At 34.3% G+C, this 12,479-nt stretch overlaps 4 non-coding genes across 4 annotated transcripts; 2 read left to right on the top strand and 2 right to left on the bottom strand.

The window, feature by feature from the left end:
• Positions 1 to 6,311: 6,311 nt before the first annotated feature.
• Positions 6,312 to 6,384, bottom strand: Trnak-cuu (transfer RNA lysine (anticodon CUU)). The gene has a single exon. It is a non-coding gene; the product is annotated as a tRNA-Lys (tRNA).
• A 625-nt stretch (positions 6,385 to 7,009) lies between these two features.
• Trnak-cuu (transfer RNA lysine (anticodon CUU)) lies at positions 7,010 to 7,082 on the bottom strand. The gene has a single exon. It is a non-coding gene; the product is annotated as a tRNA-Lys (tRNA).
• A 4,259-nt stretch (positions 7,083 to 11,341) lies between these two features.
• On the top strand, positions 11,342 to 11,414 carry Trnak-cuu (transfer RNA lysine (anticodon CUU)). The gene has a single exon. It is a non-coding gene; the product is annotated as a tRNA-Lys (tRNA).
• Positions 11,415 to 11,913: 499 nt separating this feature from the next.
• Trnak-cuu (transfer RNA lysine (anticodon CUU)) lies at positions 11,914 to 11,986 on the top strand. Its single transcript has one exon. It is a non-coding gene; the product is annotated as a tRNA-Lys (tRNA).
• The last annotated feature ends 493 nt before the right edge of the window (positions 11,987 to 12,479 follow it).

The raw sequence follows: 12,479 nt of genomic DNA, 5'->3' as shown, positions 1-12,479 counted from the left end.
CCTGGATTTCTCCCGATCGAACAACGAGAAATGAAATCGATCCTGTTGTGTTAGACGGAAGGCATTCATTCAGTGTTTTAGACATTCAATTGATCCGAGGAACGAATATCGATTCGGTGGCAGCCAAGATTCGCATCCGTCTTGATGTAGCAGCAAAGTTGCTATCTAATGTAAAAAGGAAACTCGACGTCGAAAAGTTGCAAACTTAACAGGTATCAGAACCCTACTCCGCACAACTTACCCACCTGCTTAACGAAAGGACTTTTTGTCGCTATAATAGTATAGAAGCACAATGGCAAAAAATTGCCCACCACCATCAAGAAACCCATGGTGCGATGAAACGTATTTTCAGAGAAAAGAAGAGAGAACAAGAAAAACATGAGCGGGAACAAATCGAGATGTACAGGAGTCACAATGAAGTCCGGAAATTTTACCAAAGAGTAAAACACCAAACCGAAGGCTTTGGTGCTGGCGCATCCTCCTGTAGAGAATAAGAAGGAAACTTGGCGACAGATACATACAGTGTGTTAAGGATCTGGAAGGAGTTGTTTGAAAAGCTTCTGGTATCAAATAGTAGCAGTGAGGAAGATACCCCAAAACAAATAAGAGATGAAGGTATAGAATGTATACCACCTAGCCAAGATGAGGTCAGAATAACAATCAATCGGCTGAAGAATAACACTGTGCTACAAACTAACAAAATTTTTTTTCAGGGGTTCTAATGTACCAATTCCGTTTAGTTGGAGTCTCTGGACCACGAAAATACCTTTGTTTTTTCTGGGTCACTTCGAAAATTAATTTTATTGATATTGATAAAAACGTGGTTTCATGTATTTTCAATATGAAACTCGAATAACTTATTTACTTTTTAACAGATTTATATTAATCTTTTTTTCTTTCGAAGAGTACAATTTGTCCTTTCAAACAAGATATATATTTGGTAAATCGGTTGAGGATTGGCTGAGTTACAGCGGTTGAAATGTGAAAAAATACGCATAAAATGACAAAATGTATTTTTCTTCGGACCGTACGATGAAAATTAAATTATCTTTCGAAACGATAATAATTAAAAAAAAATCGGTTAAAAAATTGATGAATTATACACATTTTTGTATTGATTCTATGCATATTCTCTAAAGGAAATATGGGTCTGTGTCGTTTCCTGTTACAAACCGTTATGTTTGCAACAAGCTAAAGGAAACGAGATAGACCCATAGTTCCTTTAGAGAATATGCATAGAATCAATACAGAAATGTGTATAAGTCATCATTTTTGAAAGCTAATTTAATTTTCTTCCCCGTAATATAATAAAACTTACATGGCTTGATATCATAATTTCATCGGACAGTCCGAAGAAAAATAAATTTTGTCATTTTATGCGTATTTTTGCACATTTCAACCGCTGTAACTCAGCCAATCCTCAACCAATTTACCAAATATATATGTTGTTTGAAAGGAAAAATTTTACTCTTCGAAAGAAAAAAAGGATACTATAAATCCGTTATAAAGTAAATAAGTTATTCAAGTTTCAAATTGAAAATCCACGAAACCACGTTTTTCTCTATATTTACCTTTATAAAATTAATTTTCGAAGTGACCCAGAAAAACCAAAGGTATTTTCGTGGTCTAGGGACTCCAACTAAACAGAATTGGTACATTAGAACCCCTGAAAAATTTTCGTGTCGCACAGTGTAATAAAGCAGCAGGTACCGAACTAGTCAATACCGGTTTTAAGATGCTATTCAGGAGCATGCACCAGCTGATTAGTACAATTTGGCTAGAGGAATGCATGCCCAAGATTGGAACCTGAGCATCCTGTGTCCCGTTCAAAGAAAAAAAGATAAGACGACAAAAAAGATATATATATATATATATATAAAGCAATAAGTGTCCTTCCAATAAAATAAGTTATCCATCCAAATGCATATAAAGTACTATCGAGCGTGCTGTGTGAACAACTGAAGCCAATGGTCAATGACATTATTGGGTCATACACATATTTCACCTATTCGTCGACTATAAAGCCGCATTCGACAGCCGTATCAGTTCAGTTAAGTCATGTCTGTCTTCGGCACTCCTACAAAACTAATACGGCTATGGAGGATAATTTTAACTGGCGCAAGGTCAGCAGTTTTTTTAAGGACTAGATTTTATAAAAAAATATTCGGGTTTTCAATGTAATGCAGATCCATTTGCCAGTCGCTTGAATGTAAAAAAATCTCTTATAGGCCTTCAAAATGTATTCTTTAGTTATTATATACTCGTTGCAATCCTTTCCATACTGAATATTAAAAGTGAATGGAAATACTCTAACTGGTGTATTTGAGGTTGAACGTAGTGCGTGCCCCCATTTTTAGTGAAAAAACATAGAAATCAACCACGTTCCAAAAGAAACCCCTTTAATTTTCTTTCATAATTTTAATAATAAGTATTAACATCAATAATAACGTTGGCATTAAATTAATCAATTGCGTGTTAAGACGATATAAAATGTAACCCCACCCATCTCAAACACAGCATACCCCATTCTGCATAAGAAGCCTTCTTAGTTCGTCTAATGAGACAAACTACGATAAGGACCCACCCTTTTTTATTTCCAAATGAAATCGAAAAAAAAACAAACTAAGCGGGCTATCAATTTTCAAATGGCATTAACCTCTTAACGAGTTAAATGAAGAACAGCAGCAACAACAAAAATGAATAACAGTGGCACCACTCTTCACGAATATTAATTCTAGATTTTTTCGATTAATCTTCTTCTTTTATTAGTAGTAGACCGACCGACCAATCCCTTAACTTCCGTTTCGTTTTAGTGGTAGCTGTTTTTTGTTCGTCTTTCCTCTTTTACACTTCCAATACAACATTCTTGGTGATATAACAACAACAATATCTGTTGTTGTTTGACACCATCAATGAAAGTGGTCGGGCGGTCGGTCGGTTAGCTGGTCGATGGTGTTTTGGTGTCGCTCAACACGACAGACCCTCTAGACCAGTCTGTAAGCCATGTGATTTATGGCCAATATTGTTACAGTCTTTAACCTGATATTGAAGGTGGTGTATGGGTGGAACAATGAGGGGAAGGAAGAGGAGGCAGGCCGACCTACTATTGTTATTTACATCAAAAAGGAACTGCATTAACGCCATAAGGCAGAGCTACAAACCAACCATCCAACACTCCTTAGCCCACAAAGTGTCTCCACCTATTTTCTTTGCTTTCTTTCGTTCGTTCGGTCTTAAAATTTTTGTTTTTTTCGTGTCTTCATTTCGTTTTTACTTCGTTTCAGGTTAATTTGTAACAGATTCACATAAATCAATATTTGTCCACGGTGCTTAAACTTGATAACTAATTGACTTTACAACACACCAGAACTGAAGGTAGTAGTGGTGGTGGTGGCAGCCGTTTGACCAGTGAAACAGTTTCATACTCCAAATGAAGTGAGAGAAACCCACACACACACACACACACAGAAGGCTTTGTATTACAAGAATAATTAATTTCAAGAGTTTGAAGTAAATGCTTATCATAATTAATTATTTTCAATGGCTGGCGATAATAAATTAATTTTTTGAATTATTAGAACATTTATAAGATTTTCAATATGAACTAGAAAATGGAAAAAGAGTTACACATCCACACTCCTTTGTAACAATTTCGAATTATGCACTGAAAAGATTCCTTTTGAGAATATGCATAGAATCACTTTCTAAGTCGATTTATGCATGTCCATGTGTTAAATTGTAAATAAAGTACAGGTTGCATTTATGATCCGAATTGGATGAAATTTGACATAGGTCAGTTATTCGGCCCGCGGACGAACCCTATTGAAATTGGAAAACATAGGTTCAGATTTAGATATAGCTCCCATATATATTTTCGTCCGATTTAATGTAAATGGTACTCCAAAGTCCCTTTATACCATACGAAATTTCGCATAGAATGCTGAATTAAGTTTAGAATGATGTGTGTAAAGATTCGTGAAAATCGATTCAGATTTAGATATAGCTACCATATATATTTTCGTCCGATTTAATGTAAATGGTGCACCAAAGTCCCTATATATTATTCGATTTGCACGAAATTTTGCACAGCGTACGGAATTAGGTCTTGAATGATGTGTGTCAAGTTTATTGAAAATCGGTTCAGATTTGGATATAGCTACCATATACATTTTCGTCCGATTTAAGGTAAATGGTGCACCAAAGTCTCTACATATCGTTCGATTTGCACGAAATTTGGCATAGAGTACTGAATAAAGTCTACAATGATGTGTGTTAAGTTTCGTGGAAATCGGTTCAGATTTAGATATAGATACCATATACATTTTCGTCCGATTTAAGGTAAATGGTCCACCAAAGTCCCTACATATCTTTCGATTTGCACAAAATTTGGCATATCGTACTGAATAAAGTCTAGAATGTGTGTTAAGATTCGTGGAAATCGGTAAAGATTTAGATATAGCTCCCATATATATATTATCGTCCGATTTAATGTAAATGTTGCATCAAAGTCCCTATATATCTTTCGATTTGCACGAAATTTGGCACAGCGTAATGAATTAGGTATAGAATGATGTGTGTTAAGTTTCCTGAAAATCGGTTCTGATTTAGATATAGCTCCCATATATATTTTTTGTCCGATTTAAGGTAAATTGTGTACCAAAGTCCCTTAATATCTTTCGGTTTGTACGAAATTTGGCACAGCGTACTGAATTATGTCTAGAATGATGTGTGTTAAGTTTCCTGAAATCGGTTCCGATTTCGATATAGCTTCTATATCTGACCAAAAGAAAATTTTAGTATCGATTGCAGAATGACATGTTTATGGATTCAGTTTCCTTTAAAAATGCGACGTCTGTTTTTTCAAGGAATTAAAGTTAAGTCAAGGCGTGGATTTAAGAAAAAATATATTTTTTTAACGATATTTTTCTTATCAGTATTATGTCAGCATCAAGTATCCCCAAATGCTAAATTAGATGATTTTGCTTGCAAAAATATGGATTCAAAAGAATGGCAATTGTGGGAAGTGGGAAATAGTGTATTAATGTCTAAACATTTCCAAAATAATGAAATCGGTTGAAGATGAGGCTAAAACCCTCAAAAGAGCGAACATATTGTGGTGTCTTCAAAATACCGATATGGCGAACCAAGACTTTTTGAAAAACATTAAGACATTATTTTCTGTGCAGATGAACCTCCTTTTCGCAGAAATGCTAAACTAGAGTCTTTATATCAGCATCCAAAAACCATTACAGTCCAAAGCATTAAATCTATTCTATGTTGCAGACCGATATTCCTTTGTAGAACTTCAAACATCCTAGGAATAATATCAATGCAAAACTTCAAAGGTTCAACTTATATATTGAAATTTCTATCGTTATTTCAACTGACATACTATACCGAATTTCATCCAATTATTATCAAAAATGCGATTTTTAAAATTTTAAATACACATATAGACGGATGACCATGTATAAATTGACTTAGAATGGGATTTTATGCATATTCTCAGAAATAACTATGGGTCTATGTTATTTCCTTGTGTATCATAGATTCCATTCGAAATCCAATCGATCTCAAATGTCAATTCCATACGTCAAATATAATCCACTGGATTTGTGAACATGATTAAGATGATATATACGCTATGGAGTTGACAATTGGAATTGACAATATTGGGAGTTTGGTGTATCATTCACCAAAAATCGGACGAAACTATATATGGGAGCTATATCTAAATATGAACCGATTTTAACAAAACTTCGCAAACATCAGTCTGGACCTAATTCAGAACTCTGTGGAAAATTTTGTGCCACTCGGCCAAATATTGGGAGTTTGGTGCATCATTCACTTAAAATCGGACGACTATATATATGGGAGCTATAACCAAATCTGAACCGATTCCAACAAAACATAAGCATGGACCTGATTCATTGCGCTGTACAAAATTTTGTCCCAATCGCACAAATATTGGGAGTTTGGTGCATAATTTACATAAAATCGGACGAAACTATATATGGGAGCTATATCTTAATCTGAACCGATTTTCTCCCATTTCAATAGGATTCGTCCTTGTGCCAAATAAGTAAATTGCATCCAAATCGCATCATAAATGCGACCTGTACTTTGTTAACAAAAATACATGGACGGACGGACAGACGGACATGCGTAAATCGAATTAGAAAGTGATTCTATGCATATTCTCACAGGGAACCATGGGTCTATTTCGATTCCTTTTGCATGTTACAAACATATGCACAAAGACATAATACCCTGTACCTCAGTGGGGTGAAGGGTACAAAAAAATTACTTTGCGCCCAACGTGGGGCTCGAACCCACGACCCTGAGATTAAGAGTCTCATGCTCTACCGACTGAGCTAGCCGGGCGTTGGTACAACTGCATAGTATTTTTCTATGCCAATAACACACATAATATTTTCGGTATGATCATGACATATTTATAAGGTTTAATATTGCATTAAAACTACTAGAACGAAATAAAAACTTAAATTTATTTACAATATCATAATTATAGTATTGTTGACTTATATATAAAAATAAAACAGAAAATTAAAATTTATTTCAAAAAATCATAATTATAGCACTGTTGACTTATATATACAAATATTTTTTTTAATTTATTTCTGCTTCAAATAATACATTTTTAAAGTCGGCGAAGAGTGCATGAAGCCTTATAAAGTTTAACCGAGCAGTAAAGATGTTAGATATGAAGATGATCCTCAACTTGTTACATAGAATATTAAAAAATATTCGAATTCTAAACAAGCTATGCACTTTAATATGTTTCCAAGTTATTTTTAGGAATATTTTTTTCCGAATTTCAAATAGCGTTGGTGGGGAATATATATAGAAATGGTCCCATGATCGATCAATGATTAATTATTACCCAAGGATCATGTTTTCCTCCAAATTGTTTTATTGTCAGGGGACACTCAAAGTGGGTCCAGATCAAGAATCTTCGGATTCCTTTTGAAACAAAATCATTATCTTTCGCCCAACGTGGGGCTCGAACCCACGACCCTGAGATTAAGAGTCTCATGCTCTACCGACTGAGCTAGCCGGGCGTTGAAATACTTTGTTACATGTGTGGCTTTGTTATCCTATGTGAGTTTGCTAATTAGCTGTAAGTAATTCTAAAGCAAGTAAAAAGTCGTTAAATTTGGCTGACCAAAATTTTCATATGATGCACATTCAAAATTCCTTAAGTCGATCGGGGCATTTATATGGGGTTATGTTTTTGCCTCTCAAGTTAGAAAACGTAATCACACCTTCTATGATTTAATTAATGATCAGTTTTGCTTGGGACATTTTCTATCCAATAGGAATCCATAATATTTAATTGCTCCAAAATTGGTTAAAACACGTGCTCAAGCTCCCCAAAATATCGAACTTTGGGTTGTAGTGTTATATGAAGACTTCGCAAAAAGGTGGACCAATATTGAGATTTTTTAGTAGGAAGATGTAGATTCTTGTGGATTTTTGTTTTGGCTCTAGGTCAGTTGAAAAACTCGTTGTTTATGTTTTTCTTTTTTTGTTTATTTTTATTTTCCAATATTTCGACTGTCTTAGGCAGTCATCTTCAGGGAAATACTACAAAACATACAAATATTTTAAAGATATAGACTTAATTGTATTGCACAGATCTTACTTTTATGAGAAAAGCAACCGATTTTCATCACCGTCTATGCTAAACTAAGTTTTTCTTTTTTCTCGTCTGTGCTTATGAACTATGTTTCTATAAATATGTGCACAGTGGTCCGTGTCAGTCTTATAATTCATTCTTCTATCGTTAGGTACATTAATTATGTTTAACATTTCTAATGTGAATCGTCGTTTATAATTATTTTCTTGTGTCAATATGTCCACGTCTTTAAAATTCGGTGTATGTCCAGTTTTTGTGCAATGTGCAGCAAGCGCCGTTTTTTGCTCTAAAGGTTTGTCTGAATTTTGATCTGACTTATGTCCCGAAAGTCTAGTCTTGAGTTTAGTTTTTGTTGTACCAACATATACCTTTTGGCATACGTTGGATTTGTCCCCATTACATTTTATCTTATACACTACATTGCATTTGTCTTCCTTTTTAATTTTTGATTTTATTTTCCTGAACAGGCTATTGACGGTATTCTTCGATTTTAAGGCTAATTGATAATTGTTCTTGTCATATATATTGGAATTACGTAATCTCTCAGACAGTCCAGGTATATAAGTCAATGTTTTGTATGCTTTTTCTTTCTTCTTTCCGTTCTTGTGATTGGATGTTTTAGTAATTCGTCAATAGTTCTCTGTGGGAAATCATTTTTCCTCAGTATATTACGTATCCTTTCTTTGTTCTTTTGGTGGAATTGTTCGTCGCTAATATCAAGTACTCTGTTGATGAAGTTTGTGGCCGTATTTATTTTTATTCGTCTAGGGTGCTTAGAGTAAAAGTTTATTAATCGTCCAGATGCGGTGGGCTTTTGGTACCAATCTATTGTTAGTTTTTGGCCCTGTCGGATTATTATTGCGTCAAGATAAGGCAATTTTTCGTTTTCTTCCAATTCGTGCGTAAATTGCACATGTTTGTCAAAGGAGTTCAGGATATTTAATGTATTCTCGATCTCTGTTCTTTTCACTATGCAAAGTATATCGTCTACATATTTCGTAACTAATTTTGGTTTATTTTTCAATTTCTCCATTGAAGCGTCCAATAACTCCTCCATTACTATATCTGCAATAATCGGTGACGCTGGAGAGCCCATTGGAAGTCCTTTTCGCTGTTCGTACATCTTGAGTCTTTTATTCAAAGGCTTTTATACAAAGAGTCAATATTTCGATGAAGAGGTCCTGTGGTATTTTTGTGTATTCCCTAATTATGTTCCATTTTTCGGTGATTGTCCTCAATGCTAAATTTATAGGTATACTAGGAAATAGCGAGATAACGTCAAATGATAGTAGAACTTCGTCTTCGTCAATATTTATATCTTTAATTTTTCTTTTCATTTCAACGGCGTCTTTAATGTTATATATAGAATCTTTAGTTAAATTCTTTAAAATATCCACTATGTATTTTGAGAGCTCATATGTTGGGGAGTTAATGGATGAGCATATTGGTCTAAGTGGTATTCCTTCCTTATGTATTTTGGGTAGTCCGTAAATTCGTGGTGCAATTGCTGTGTATGTCATTATTTTGTTTATAAGAGTTAAGATAAGATGTAGTACTATACCACAACCCAATATTAAAATTTACAACCAATTATATAGAAATATGTGCCCATAACCAACGATATACCATATATTGGGTTGTACCAGTATACGAGGCCTACACCGAAACATGGTTCAATATTGATCATTTTTTCGTAGACAAATTTTAATGCCCAACGTAAATCCAAAATACTTAATTACAGCTGATTCAATTGATTCTAAAAATACAAAAATGTCGAATAATGTGGGGAACCCGGTGGGGATACCCTAAAAAGTGGAACATGATTGATACCCAAAAAATTATTAGAATACCGATTATTTGGAGGTATCTTTATATGGAGGTTATACTATAACAAAGGCCAATATGCTCCATTCAATACCATTCATTCATGTAATAGAAAAGTATGTACAAATTTTCAAAGCTCTATATATAATATTACGAGCTCTATTGTGATTACAACAGACGGAAGGGCATGCATAAATCTGCATTGAGTCTCCGCTGAATACTTCCAGGTGTTGTAAACGAAATGGCAAATTTGATATACACTCCACCTTGTGGAATTCTCTGTATGTATTACAAATATTGCCATAAATTATTTCGATATAAATGCTAAGTAAATTATCGAAAGAATTTGTAAAAAACATATGCGAATTTTGTAACAAATATGCAAAGGTCTGTAAGCGAAATACGGGAAAAAATTAAATGAAAAACTAGTCACATTCAAGTGAGTGGAAAGTCGGCTGATGTTAGCAACAGAAACAGTAGTCAAATAAATAATCGGTTACAGAAAATAACAAATCGGCTGTTGTTAGCAACAGAAATAGTAGTCAAATAAATAATCGGTCACAGAAAATAACAAACACTAAGAAATGAGAGAGGCGGAGAACGATACCAGAACAAAACACAGGCGAAGAATGAATGATGATTGTAATGGAAATGGAGAGAGAGGACAAATGAGCGCTAACAGTGATAAAGTAGGAAAATAATTCTGATATTATTGAAATGTTTACATTTCTTGAAAAAAAGTAGTGCCTTATGATTATAAGAATTTAATGAAATGTTTACATTGATTGTAAGAACTTGTTGCTTGTGTTCAACGTGAGATACATGTTGAATACAAGCATGAATTTGGCCTAAAACAAACCATATTGGTAAAAATCGGTTCAGATTTAGATGCAGCTCTCTTTTCCCCTAATTTCACATAAATGGTATCGAAAATACTCAACGTTTATCCAATTTCGACGCAGTTCTGGGTAGCATACCTAATTTAATCGGGGATGACGTGACACATCTACCGATCAATGTCATTTAAACCCGTGCATCAAATACCCAAATGTTTTCCGATTACGACGAAATATTACATAATGTAGCGGATTTGGCATAGAATGGCTTGCCTTGATCAATTCAGATTAGATGTGATTTATATGTTGCATCCAATTCCCCAATATTGTTAAATTTTAAAATTCAAACTTCATGGTTTCATTTATTTTGTTTTCCGTTAGGGAAAATATATTTTAGAAATTTAAATTCTCCATAGCCAATATTCTCGAGGAATGTGCTGGTGTGTGAAAACAAAAACATTTCCAAAAAATGAAGCACGAACCCAAAATGCTTTTTGTTCCCTTATCAGTTACCTCAATCAAACATACTCTATATGATTTTTTTTTCATTAAATTGAAATTCCAAATATGTTTCATTCTTCACAGCGAACGTGAAAACAAAACAATTATGATTCTATAAAAATTATTAAAATTATAATTCTATTCCAAAATTTAATTCGATCAACCTAGATCTCTTTGTGTGAACTATATCAACTTATTTGAATTCTATAAATGTTCTATGCTGCCACAATAAAATCACCGAATAATTTTATTTACATAACAACAGCACGTTTGTTACACATACTGACAGACAGACAGTCAGATAGATAGACAAATTGTTTCACTGCCGACACATTTATGTTGGGTTGACTTCTTCGAAGTGATCGCCACAACCACATGGCGATACTGCCACTCTGAATATTAAGTAAGCACACAATGGTTTCCTCCGTCCTACCTGATCTTTAGCAATGTTCTGTTGATTTCTATTTTTAGAAATTGTTTGTATGTGTGTTTACAGTGTATCGTTTCACGGTAGGTACATGCCCGGCTAGCTCAGTCGGTAGAGCATGAGACTCTTAATCTCAGGGTCGTGGGTTCGAGCCCCACGTTGGGCGCAAGTTAATTTTTTGTGCGCTTTCCAAGAAGTTGGAATTTGGATATAATTTTTATATTTTCTACCATAAGGTGAGATGAAATATTTTACAACTTATATATTTGGCCCAATGTCGAAGCCTATAGGAATATGTGATAATCGTTTATATGTAGAATTAGCTCCCATAAAAATATTCATCCTACTCCACGATGGTGCACCAAAAATGAAATTTTTCACAGCATTCCGAACAGAGACTAGCATGAAGTGTGCTAAGTTTTGGTGAAATAGGTTCAAATACACTTGATTTCCACATATCTGTCTGAAATACCTGATCTGACAGGTATTTTAGTGTATTTTGAGTCTAGAATGACTTGTGTGAAATTTCTGTTAATCGGTTAAGATTGCTGATTTTTACAGTACTTTTTATATCGAATGTGGTGTGGAATATAGGGCCACCCCCCCTAATTACAGGTTTTCTTTAATGGAATGGAAATTCTATATCAATTACATAGCGATCATATGCCCGGCTAGCTCAGTCGGTAGAGCATGAGACTCTTAATCTCAGGGTCGTGGGTTCGAGCCCCACGTTGGGCGCAAATTGTTTTTATTATTTAAAATTATTCCAAAATCCACGCCTTTTATAAGCCTGAGAAAAATTATTTAAAAAATCCATGCCATATATAGGCCTTAGAAACGAATTTTTTAAACCAGTAAGGAAAGTAGTAAATTCGGGCGGGGCCGACTATATGATACCCTTGACCACTTTGGGTATATTCAACAGATGATATAATGAAATTGGATCCATAAACATGTCATTCTGCAACCTATGCTAATTTGTTCATTTGGTCAGATATACAGCTGCTTCATACAATGGGACAAAATTATGTTAATCACCCGTCGATTATTTGGACAATACTTCTACGAGACTTCTCAGAGATTAATGTATATTAACTTCATTGTACAAAATTGTGTGGCATTTGGACAAACTTTGTGTCTTTAGTCCACAATTAATATAAAATCGGAAGAACAAATATATAGGAGATATATCCAAATCTCAACCGATTTTCACGGAATTTAACACATATCA

Source organism: Musca vetustissima, unplaced genomic scaffold (assembly GCF_032173495.1).
Source record: "Musca vetustissima isolate MV318-11 ecotype Yass unplaced genomic scaffold, APGP_CSIRO_Mvet_v1 utg11284, whole genome shotgun sequence".
Classification (NCBI taxonomy): domain Eukaryota; kingdom Metazoa; phylum Arthropoda; class Insecta; order Diptera; family Muscidae; genus Musca; species Musca vetustissima.
The sequence above is the reverse complement of the archived record's forward strand: the minus strand, read 5'-3'. Positions and strand labels throughout refer to the sequence as shown.